The following is a 13,044-nucleotide window of genomic DNA, read 5'->3' as shown; positions in this document are numbered from 1 at the left end:
GGCAAACGGCGCTAAGAATGCTTCTCGATGGCTCCTTACCCCCCACCCCCCCGGCGCCCCCGCTAGATTACTGTAGATGACCCTGAGAAATTCTCTTCCTCTCTTCTTTTGCTTGATCGTCAAAAGCTTTCCCAAAAACTTTCAACAGAATCTTTTATACCTAACCACTTACGAGCGTATAAACAAGGCCTTAAGAAGCTGGAGATGATGAGTTGCGTGCCTTGCTGGTATCTTACAATCATAAGCTTCTCCTGTAAGGTATATTGTCTTGGTGTTACAGTCCAGCTTACGACTGTAAGTGCTGGATCATCAAATTATCTAAATGGCACTTGCACCCTTTATGGGAGTGTATTGCTCCCTATAAGCTCCTCTAGATGACCCTTTTGGTTTGGCTTATGTGTCACACCCACCCCTTCTACCGAGGTAAATGTGGCACCCATCAGTTAAAATTCTCTTTTAACTGGAAACTGACACCCTGCTTTAAACAAAATCAGACTTACAAATCACATTTTACAGCTTTACACCAACTACAGGTTCAAATACATAAATATTATGAATACAATAACTCAAATTTGCGGGTACAACCGCTACAAGATCACAACACCAATGACAAGAAATAAAGAAAAGGGGGGACCCACTGCAGTCATGGACTCAACCCTGACTAGCTCTATACTCGATCAGGCAATCTAGGGTCCTGCTCCTGCAGCTACAGCACATTCAGTTGGTCGGTAGTGGCTTAATAATTTCAAATATTTAAATACAGTATATATAAAGTATATAAATACCAACTTCTCAAATAATTTTTCCAACTTTTCCAAAATACCAGAATTCTAGCAAAATACAATCTTTAAAGAACTCTTGAAACATAAATTCAACATCAATTTGATTTTCTCAGAAAACACAAATTTTGTGAGAGTCTGGTCTCATCACAATTCAAAAATATAACATAAATCTCAAATTCAAAATAAAGCAATACCCAACACTCACCCAGCATAACATGGTCTAGAAAACTCTCTAAACCCTCGCCGTGGCCGCGGCTAGGTTCAGAGCCGTCAAGGAACTCACGTCCTTAACGTTGACCCATCGGTTCACCGGTCGGTGACCCCGGCTACCCGATGAATATCCAGTCAGGGCTCTACACTCCCACCTGAACTGGCCCTCGTAGTAATCAACACCCAGGTCCACCACGCCACCTCTAAAGGCTGGCCCGTGGGGACCCACTACTGCAGTAGTCGGGCCTTAGCCCGTCACCATCAAAACCATCAAGTAAATACAGCAATAATACCATCTGTATAAATCATAACACAGGATCCTTTTCCAGGACAAGTATTCACATCACGGAAATAACCATTATTTTCCACAAAGCCAATGCCAAAAGTATAACAACGCATAATGCCAGTAAAGCCCAGATCCACGATACCATTCCTATACCAGGAATGAAAACCAATTCTACTAATAATGCCGATAAAACATCTTTAATATGCTCACATGGTTTCGCAAATCACTCCAAATCAAAGCATATATACCCATCAAAGATAAATACAAGAATTGAATAATTAAATCACATATACATGTATTTTTACTATTCACAAATACGTATAATTATACAAAACGAATGTATCAATACGGTTATCATGAACATCAATGGCAAACAAATATACGTATATTTCAACTATATATGGAATCAAACATGATAAAATGAAATACTTAAACATTTATTTCCAAAATACTAGCCATTAAACAATTATTTCAAAATAATAATAATTAATCAATTATTTAAAATAATAGCCACTACCAACTCACCTGGTGTTCTTGGGTTCCTTCCTAGGCCCGGAACTCTCTCCTAAGCCTGAATAACACCTAACAGAATAATATAATAAAAATAAATACCACATTTAAACAAAAAGAAAATACAAGAACAATAATAGACTATCTATTGGCCCACTCACTCCAATCGGTTCAAACCTGACCTTGTATAACCAAATTGGTCTCCAATTACAATTAAGCCAATTCAATTTGGGCTAGACCATTCTGAACCAACCTCAATTCCATTGAACCAAACTCAAATTCACTGAACCAGCCTTGAACCAACTCAATTCTTATACAAATTCTGTTGAACCAACTTGGTTCGGCCCAAAACCCTTAGCCCAACATCCAAACCAAACCCAAATCAACTTCAACTAATTTAATTCAACCAAACCATTCAAGTCCAACCACACTCAACTTGATTTGATCAAACCCATACCAGATTAATTCAATTAAACCCAAACACTTCAATTCTCATCCAAACCCAACTCAATCAAATCAATTCTAACTTGGTTTGATCCAACCAAACCAACTTGGCTAACTCAACCAATTCCAATCTAACCATCATCATTAACACCTTAATCATCATCATCATCAACTTAATTAATCAAACCAAACCCTAATCTCGGTGCTACAGTAATTGCTACAGTAAAACCGAAAATCTCATCCTTCATTCAAGCTAGATTCATCACAAATACAATGATTTTTCAACACAAATTGAAGCAACAATCATCTATAACCATTAAACATGTTTTTCCTACTCAAATCCATCATTATCTTCATCATATCCATCAAATACACATATATACATGCATACATACACTCATTCATCAAAAATACACCAAGAAAAGCTCTTACCAACTAAAACCATCCCTCCGGCGAGCTCCCTCCGGCGATCTCCCATCCCCCACCTCAAATCTCCCATTTTTCTCCTCATTTCTTCATTTTTATTTTATTTTTCTTCTCGGGTTACTGTAGCACAAAGATGGAGAAGAAGATGAACAATTTCTCAAACCCTAGATTTTTCCTCTAAATTACATTTTCAGCCGAAATTCACTTTCAATCCCTCCAAATATATTTTCTTACAAAACAGTCCCTGAAAAACTCACCAATGATCCCTGAATTATGAAATAGTATTCTCAAAAGGTCCTTTCAAATTACCCAACGGTCCCCAGGTTATAACACAACATTTTTTAAAAGATCCCTTCCATCTTACCTTTCAGTCCTCGGTTTCCATAAACATTTCATGTCCACCCTTTTCATTTATTCTTTAACCCAAAATCTTTTAAAAAGTTTTACACTTAGGTCCTTATTCTTTCCACTTGGGGTTTCTCAACAAGATTACTCTGTAGAAAAATCTTACTGCAACTGTAGTAATACCCTAAATATATTTTTCCAGTAATTATCCAAAGGTTCAGGGTATTACATTATGGGCATAGGTCCTACCCGTAAGTCCCTTTGTTTGGTCATTATGCTCCTCCTAACGGGCACAAACATGCCCAAAATGTTCCTAGGATGAGACTTACGGTCATAAGGTGATCATAAGGTGATCATAAGGTGTTATGTCTGACTTGTTTCTTTGTTGTTAATTTTGAGAAAGTGACAAACGCCCTTTTGCGTGTGTACCGCAAGTGCACGGGTTCGTCGAAGTAATAATACCCCAGTGAGTAGGTAGTTGAATCCACAGGGAATAGTGATTAGAAATATAAAGATTATTGTTTAACTAGAATGAAGTGACAAACGCCCTTTTGCGTGTGTACCACAAGTGCACGGGTTCGTCGAAGTAATAATACCCCGGTGAGTGGGTAGTTGAATCCACATGGAATAGTGATTAGAAACACAAAGGTTGTTGTTTAACTAGAATGAAGATGAATCGATAATGATGTGAATAAGAATCAATACAAATAGAAATAAGAAAAGAAGAAGGAGGCTCAAATAAAAGATAGGAGAGGCAATCGACGATAAATGGGGCACCCCGACATTGCTCACCCTAGGACTATTATTTCAAGTGCAAGACCAATCATTATGTTTCCTACCTAATTCTTAATGAGTCATAGAGATCCTTAAACACACGGTCCCAAAACTTAAGGTCAACCGTGACTAACCCTACACTATGCCTCGGTGGAGAAACCTCTCAGTTTCGACACCTCACACTGTGCTAGGTTGCTTTAGGCTCTAGGGATTCCAAGAGATAAACCCTATGTCCTAAACTAGATCTAACCTTTTGGTCCAGGTGAAAAACCCTAGTCACAATTAAGCCCTAGATACTAAGGATTACTTCAACGCTTCACTCTGTTGCTTGTGCAACTAGGCCCCAGCGGAGTTCGTCTCTTAGCACTTCACTCTATTGTGACTGCAAAGAACTTTTGGAACGTGGAGGTAGGATAAATCACGCTAGAAGGAAAAGGGGACGCTTCGCTACCTCTCGACTCACCCTTTCAACCCTTTCCAATCTAGTATTGTCTAACCCTCATAGTGTGTCACTCATCCACAAGGATTACCAAAATGGATTCTCAACCCTAGTGTCACTCTAAGGGAAAATCAACTCAACAAGCATTCAAGATTGGAACTGACTTAAAACATCAATTAAAAGGAGCATGATAAAAGGTCAAAGAAACAACATCATCCTAGGGTTTACAAGTCCAAGTACCCACTTGGGGTTTAGCTCTCCATGGAGAAAAATATAATCAATAATGAAATAAAAAGTAAAAATATGCAATCCATGAATAAAACCCCCTTGGTGTTCATGTCGATGGTCTTGTGCAGTGGCTACGTCTTCTCCAAAGGTCCCTCGTCAAGCCTAGGGCACACCTCGCTGGATTGGTGTTGACAAAAACTCCCCCAAGAACTCTCTTCTGAAGGAAACGTGATGTCGAAGGCTGTAAACCCCTCCAAAACCTAGCCAAAGCCTCTCCAAACTCTAGCCGCGGGCGCCTCCAATGATGGAGAAAAGATAGCCAAAAGGTGGAAAGAGGATTCTCAAATCGGCCTGAAATTGCGACTTAAATAGGGTTGGAATCGGGCATCCACCACGAGCATGTGGAATTTCCACACGCTCGTGTGAATCTCTACGAAATCAATTCTCTGAGGCATGTGAACAGTACCTTCTACAGTACTCTTCCAAAATACTCCCGAATCCACACTTTTCATCTAGTCAACATAAACGGGTACACATCTACGCTATAGATTGTGTTGCATCTTCAAATAAAAGCATATTTGACGACAATCTTGCTAGCTTTGCATAAGTCGGAACACATGAGTATGACTGCCTTTGTGCCCCTCCAATATGCATATTTCCTTGAACACCACTCAGGTTGGCACACACTCACATGTCTTTGAGCACAATTTATGTCTTCTCGTTTGTTCACTCCAAGATTTCATCAACTAAGTGCACTCGCAATCTACTTTGGCTTCTTTCTTCTATATTTGTCTCCACAACCCTACATGCACAGAAGAACACAAATACACATATATTAGAAATAGAATCTGAGAAAAGTAATGCTCATCATAAGAAAAGAATACTTCGTTTTACTAATACACAAGCACTTATCAGAAAGCTCTATCTTCTTTATTCTAGTTCAAAATTGCTTCTTTTGGCTCTCTCTTCTCATCATGCACTACCAGTTATCTGAAATCACAATTTACACCATATTTAATATCATCTTCCAAATAAATACCCTAATAAATTCCAATTAAGTGTTTAAAGTAATATAAAATCATGTTCAATTATACACTTATCAGTCAAAAATAATTGCATTGGACAAAGCATTCAACAACCCAAAATACATTTTTTTTTTGGTATAAAGGGAAAACAAATAAATAAATAAATAAATAAATAGAAATAAAAAATAAGATTGTGTAAAGAATATGGCTTAATATAAGTCCAAAATACTAATTCAAGAAGGCAATGAAGAAAAGCTATATGTGCATTTGGCTTTTTTTTTTAATCCATTTCTGACCAGTGATTATTTTCAAGAGTAGAAATCAAGTTGGCTTAGGTTTGATCGTAACAATTGAACTGATCTGCCCAGCTTCAATAATAAGCCTGAACCAAACCAGTACTAAACATTGATTCCATTTATACATACAATTCCCTTTCGGCTTTGGTTTCAGTTTCTCTTTCACTTTAGAGAAGAAACATATTCCTTGAGACAGTTATGGCTAGTAGTACCTGAAGGAATAAGGCAAGCTCTATGTAAATGGATGGTGTGCTTTAGAGGAGAAGAAGGGTGGATTTATATATAATGTGTTTGGAAGAGTGGCAAGCTTTGCATGGTCCAGGATTGTGTTGTGCCTCTTGAGTGCATGTGAGTATCATGTGAAGATAAAAGGTTGCTTAAAAAAAAAAAAGGTTGTTTTATATTTTTGGCAATCTATGTGGATGGATGTGCTTGTTCTAGCATAGGTTGGTGAGCTTTTTTATTTTCAATAAATGTGGTTTATCAAAAGTGAGTCTTATATGCTCAAATGAGTTGTTTTTTCATTGTTACCCCCGAGTGTCTTTTTTTGAGAAAAAAATTTAGACTCCTACATAATTGAATATTTTGTGCCAAGCCTTCTGCCATAAGTTCACTTGTTTGAATGCTAGTTGTCTTACCCTTGGGGAATGGACAATGCTGATGATTACACTATGGTCGTGTCGGATTTTGCTTTCAAAGTAGTGGCTGATCCAAGGCACTGCTGCTAAGTTCTCCTTCATTTTTTTCTCATATTCTTTGATGATGATTATTTTTCCAAAAAATTTCACACCCAGGTTTGGAATAGGGTTAGCTAAATGAGTTTGGAACCTATTTGGAACTTGAATGGATTAAGCCAGACATGAGTTTGTGATATAGTTAGTCCTGAAAATTTTAAGTCTATATCTGAATCCTTGTTGGTACTTGCACAGGATGGGTACAGTTACTCATGTTTTACACATATTTTGGGAGAGTACCTAACATATTTTATAATTTCTAACACACACACAAATAAATATATATAGATGTGCAAGGGTAGATCTACATGGTGGCAAGCGTAGGTAGCTGGCCCCACTAAAATTTGAAATGTTCACTATGCCGATAGAGTTTATATTGTATGTATAGTTAATTTTTTTTATTTCTTATCATTTGCTCGTACTAAATTAAAAAAATAAAATATGTGATAAATGTTGCTAGGGGTGAGCAAAACCGGGTATCCGATCTGGTTTTTAAAATCGGATCGGGTACCCGATTTTTCGGATCGGCAAAAACTCAACCCGTATCCGACAAACCGGGTACCGAAAATCGGGTATCCGGTTTAAACAGGATCGTATATCGGATATTCGAATCCGAATTTAAATTTTATTTACTCCATGGATTTGTTTTATATAACAATATTACAAAAAAAAAAAAAACAAATATGAAAAACTTATAACTTAGAATTAGATTCTTATTTTATGCTCCACACAACAAAAGTCATAACAAAAATAATAAAGAGTTTTATCAATCTTAGACATTACAAAAAAAAAAAATCTTTAGTTTCTAAAGAGAAGAAATTTGAATAGAGGCTAGAGAGAAGAGGCGAGGTAATGGTCATTGGGGACTAGGAGGCAGTAATTTGGAATATTTTCTTTTTTACTTTTAACACCTATAGAATTTAAATTTATATATATATATATATAACTCTTAAAGGGTTTAGATGAGGGATTTGGATTTTTTTTTTTATTTTTAGTATTTAGACAATATAAAATTTAAAATTATTATATATATATAAATTAAAAACTGGATCGAATTCGGATATCTGATTTTTAATTTCTCCCTGACCCGGATTTGACCCGGTTTTCATCTAAAAAATTTGGATCAAGTACCCGACCCTTTTTTTCGGATCTGATACCCAAAAAATTCAGGTAAAAAATCGGATACCCGATCGGATCAACAGATCCGGATATTTTTGCTCACCCCTAAACGTTGCCCCACCAAACAAAAATAGTGGATCCGTCCTTGTGGATGTGTATAGTAATCACCTCACTTACCACTTAATTCTAATCACTTGTCTCACATATGACCCATGGATAATGGGTACCTATTTGCTAGGTTTAGACATTGTTATCCTGGAGTAAACATAATAATTTGCTAAAGTCCATGCTCATTTGGTTTGCAATACGAAGCATTGTTTGTCCATTAACCCATGGGTTTTGTAAGGCCCATGGGCCTGCATCCCATTTAAACATGGGCTACAACAATGCCTTCCTAAAATATCAATACAGATAGTTTTGATTTTTTTTCAATGAGTTGTTGAATAGGTTATGAAATCTGTTATTATATAATTAAATTTAGTTTGCTGTGATGACATGGCTTGATGTGATGTTTTCAAATCCATGTGGGTGAAAAATTTTCACATTGGATCATTTTGGTAATTAAAAAAAATTGTTATATTAGAAAAAAGCCCTTTAAAAAACACTTGGTAGAAATATTTCTACAAAAAAATTTAGCTATAACATTTTGGATAACATATGTTAAGCACTAATTTACCCTAGTAAATTTAAGCAAGTGACAAATTTCTAACTTGAAATGATCCATATTAAAAATTAGAATGCTAAGTGTTTGATAAGAATATTTATTGTTGTAAAGAAACTAAGAAATAGATTGGTGTTTAGAGAGAATCAATACATAGAGGACTCTGTTGTGTTTTATATTTATATATACAGGAATTGTCGTATTGACTACAAGATGTATGATGCAAAAAACAGAAGAGAGAGATAACAGGAGAGGTTACAAATTGATTTATCTCTAAGGATAGATAAGAGCTAAATATACAACTCTATCTTTAACACCCTCTCTCAATCACAACCAACAAGATTGAGATTGCGACTTAATCCTGCAGTGTCGAATAGGGAATGGCTTTGTAAACACGTCGTCAATTTGATCTTGTGAAGATATGAACCGTATCTCCAAAGCCTTGACGGCCACCCTTTCTCTGACAAAAAGATAATCGACCTCGATATGTTTTGTTCTTGCGTGGAAAACAGGATTGGCAGAAGGATAAGTGGCACCCAAATTATCGCACCACAAACATGGAGGCCTGGACTAAAAAACACCAAGTTCTCCCAACAAAGATTGAATCCAAATAACTTTTGAAGTCGCAATGGCTAAGGCTTTGTACTCAGATTCTGTGCTAGACCGTGACACTGTGGCTTGTTTGCGTGAGCTGCATGAGATTAAATTAGATCCAAAGTATACTGCATAGCCTCCAATGGAACGGCGATCATCTGGGCAGCCCACCCAATCCGCATCCAAAAAAGTGCTCACCAAAGTTGAGGGCGATTTGCTGATCTTTAGTAAAACTGAGAAAGAGTACTTCAGAAATCTTAGGATGCGCTTGACAGCTGCCCAATGTTGGGTTGTAGGTGCACTGAGAAATTGACAAACCTTATTCACAGAGTAATCAATATCAGGTCGTGTCAACGTCAAATATTGAAGTGCTCCTACAATGCTTCTATATGTTGTGGACTCTTGAGCAGATAGCACACTGCCCTCGGTCTTGGATAATTTCTCAATCGAAGCCATGGGTATATGCACCAGTTTGCATTCCTTCATACGAGCTCGCTCAAGCAGATCATTGATGTATTTTCTTTGAGTTAAGATTAATCCATCCTTTTTCTTCTGAACCTCAATACCCACAAAATAATGCACCTCACAGAGATCCTTGATAGCAAAGTCTTCTTGTAGCTGTTCAAGTAATCTCCTTGTAATTTGTGTAGATGAGCTTGCTACTATTATGTCATCGACATAAACCAGCATATATATAGTATCTCCGTGATGATTATAAACAAAGAGTGACGCATCTGCCTTTGAAGGAACAAAATTCAACTCCTGAAGCTTAGAACTAAGGCGTGAAAACATGGCCCGTGGCGCCTGTTTCAAACCATATAGCCCCTTCTTCAACTTGCACAGATGATAAGGATAATCAGCATGTGGATACCCTGGAGGTTGTCGCATGTACACCTCTTCTTCAAGAACACCTTGCAAGAATGCATTTTTCACGTCAAGTTGACGAAGATTCCATCCTCGAGACACTGCTAGAGACAGTACAAGCCAAATGGTTGCTAGTTTTACCACTGGACTAAACGTATCATTAAAGTCAATGCCTTGATGTTATTTGAATCCTTTAGCCACCAATCAAGCTTTGTAACAATCTATAGACCCATCTGCCTTTTTTTTAGCTTAAAAACCCATCGACAGTCAATTATATTCTGCTGCCGAGAGAAGGGAACTAGCTGCCATGTTTCATTCTTGAGCAAGGCATTGTACTCGTCATCCATGGCTGTCCTCCATTTATCATTATCAAGAGCTTCCTAATAAGTGACCGGTTTAGCAGCTACTGAGAAAGCACAATGGTCATATAAGACAGTGCCATCTGTATGCCTCTTGGGCTGACGTATGTTGTCCCTCACTCGAGTGACCATCGGATGTACTCTATCAGGCTTGACCGGAACAACACCAGCCAGTGGGACAGAAGATCGAGGAGGGGAATTTGACATTGACTGCGATGATGGTTTAGTCTCCAAAACAATGTTAGGTGGCAGAATATGCTTAAGCTCATTAGCCTGAAACTCATCCACTGTACCCTGATGGTGAGAAGGAGCATAAGAATGTGCCATTGGTGCAGATGGAACAGGAAGAAAAATAGGATGAACAGAAGGAAGTGCAATCGGTGTATAAGAAATATGAGAAAAAGGGAAATACATTCTCATCGAAAACAACATCTCGAGAAAGATAAACACGATTAGTTGGAATGTGTAAACACTTGTAACCTTTATGAATAGGACTATACCCCAAGAACACACATTGTGCAGAGCGGAATTCAAGTTTGTGTTTGTTATATAGCCTAAGATTTGGCCAACATGAGCACCCAAAGATGCGAAGGGCAGAATAATTTGGTTGTATTGCAAGCAAACGATGAAGAAAAGTGTCAAGGTTGATTACTTTGCTAGGTGTTCGATTAATGAGAAAACAAGAGGTGATGAAAGCCTCATCCCAAAACTTGATAGGCATGTTTGCATGAGCTAACAAGGACAACCCAACATTGGCAATGTGCCTATGTTTTCGTTCAGCGGCACCATTTTGTTGATGTGCATGTGGACAAGAAACATGATGGGAAATACCAATATGATTAAAAAATGTATGAAGTTTTTGATATTCACCGCCCCAATCGGTTTGCATGCAAAGAATCTTTGTATTCAAGAGACGCTCAACATGAGACTGAAATTGCATGAAAATAGGAAACACTTCAATTCTATTTGTTAATAAATAGATCCATATAAATTTGCTAAAAGCATCAACAAAACTGATATAATATTTGAATCCTCCAATAGAAATTGGTGCTAGAGCCTAAACATCAGAGTAAACAAGTTCTAATGGAGAAAAAGACATGTTGTTTGAAGAATAATAAGGCAATTGATGACTTTTGCCCTTTTCACAAGCATCACAAACTGTTGTTTTATTGGAATTGCCAGAACAAGGCAAATTATTGTGCAAGAGAACATGTTGTATGATGGACGAAGATGGATGCCCTAAGCGATAATGCCATCGATCTTCAGTTGGTTTGACACAGGAAAAGGTTGACTTCAGAACAGGAACTTGACTTGGTAGCAAGGGGTATAACCCTCCCTCACATTGCCCTTGAAGAAGAACTATCTTCGTTGTTCGATCCTTAACAAAGAAATAACCAGGATGAAACTCAAAGAAAGCATTGTTATCTTTAGAAAATTTGTAGATGGGAAGAAGATGTCTAGAAGCCTTAGGAACATGAAGAATGTTTTTCAGATCTAGAGTATGTTGTGGGGTATGAAATTTTGAATGACCAATGTGAGCAATGAGCATACCTGCACCATTGACATCCTAGACTTAATCTTTTCCTATGTACCTCTCCTTTATAGTAAGTCGATCAAGATCACTAGTGATGCGATCCATGGCTCCAGTGTCGGTGTACCAATTTGCATCCACGGCATATGATTGAGTTGTGGCAGCAGCTGCTACACAGGTGTCTTCAGTTTGATAAGAATGGTCGAAGTGATGATAGCACTTTAGTGCTACATGCCCAATCTTGCCGCACACTTGACATGTGGGACGATGGCCACTCCCGGAGTTATGCTGAGTTTGTCCATACCCTCTATTGCTTGATGACAACCCCTGGTTGCCTCAACCACCGAGACTCTTGCCACATCCACCACGGTTGCCAAGTGATGCCGAGTTAGCCGAAACTTGGTTCATAGTAGCACCATGGCTTTGGCCCCGGAACACGAGATTGTTTTGCTCAAGACGTATCTCAAACGCCATGAAGTGAGCATACACCTCGTTGAGTGAAACCAACTCAACCCGCGTGGTTAGAGATGTAACCAGTGGATCGTAGTCGCTGTCGAGCCCGGTGAAGAGGTAGGTGGCGATCTCATCATCGGTGAGCGGATGACCAAGCGTAGCAAGTGTGTCCGCCGAGTTCTTGGCCTTGTTGAAATACTCCGTGGCATCAGTGTCCTTCTTTTGTAGAGAAGCCAGCTGACGTCAGATCTGCATGACTCGAGCCCTAGAGCTTCCAGATGAAAACATGCGATCTAGGGCCTGCCATACCTCATGTGCAGTAGTCAATAGGAGGACCTGTGCAAGTACATTCTCTGAGAGTGAAGAAAGAATTGTGCTAAGAACCATCTGGTCCTGTTGAAGCCACCGTTCATATGCTAGATTGGTCTCCACGACCACTCTGTTGTCTTTGGTACGCATGATCATCTTCTCCGACGCAACCATCGATCCATCTACATAGCTCAGGAGCTGTTGGCTACAAAGGTAGGGGAGGAGCTGAGGGAGTTGGTAGAAGGCCAGTAGACACTGAAGCGGCACCAGCCATGACGGAAGCAAGAGTAGAGCCGGATTTAGAAACTAGCTCTGATGCCATGTAAAGAAACTAAGAAATAGATTGGTGTTTAAAGAGAATCAATACATAGAGGGCTCTGTTGTGTTCTATATTTATATATACAGGAATTGTCGTATTGACTACAGGATGTATGATGCGAAAAACAGAAGAGAGAGACTAGAGGAGAGGTTACAAACTAATTTTATCTCTAAAGATAGATAAGAGCTAAATATACAACTCTATTTTTAACACTTGTATACATTGGATATGTGTTACAAGACCACTTGACAAGAAAATTATTGTATATATTATAGTGCATCACACTAAAGCATTGGATATGTCGCACATGGTGTTGAGAATATGAGATTATACATA

General features: G+C 38.3%; 1 long non-coding RNA gene and 1 other non-coding gene across 2 annotated transcripts; both read right to left on the bottom strand.

Annotated features, from left to right (window-relative positions):
• Positions 1–678: 678 nt before the first annotated feature.
• On the bottom strand, positions 679–2,707 carry LOC120273438. The gene is made up of 3 exons (XR_005540527.1): positions 2,665–2,707; positions 1,804–1,860; positions 679–706 (listed from the first exon to the last, which is right to left on the bottom strand). It is a non-coding gene; the product is annotated as an uncharacterized LOC120273438 (long non-coding RNA).
• Positions 2,708–12,088: 9,381 nt separating this feature from the next.
• Positions 12,089–12,227, bottom strand: LOC120274363. Its single transcript, XR_005540888.1, has one exon. It is a non-coding gene; the product is annotated as a small nucleolar RNA Z247 (small nucleolar RNA).
• Positions 12,228–13,044: the final 817 nt, after the last annotated feature.

Source organism: Dioscorea cayenensis, chromosome 12, assembly GCF_009730915.1.
Source record: "Dioscorea cayenensis subsp. rotundata cultivar TDr96_F1 chromosome 12, TDr96_F1_v2_PseudoChromosome.rev07_lg8_w22 25.fasta, whole genome shotgun sequence".
NCBI classification, from domain to species: domain Eukaryota; kingdom Viridiplantae; phylum Streptophyta; class Magnoliopsida; order Dioscoreales; family Dioscoreaceae; genus Dioscorea; species Dioscorea cayenensis.
This window is presented reverse-complemented; position numbering and strand designations above follow the sequence as displayed.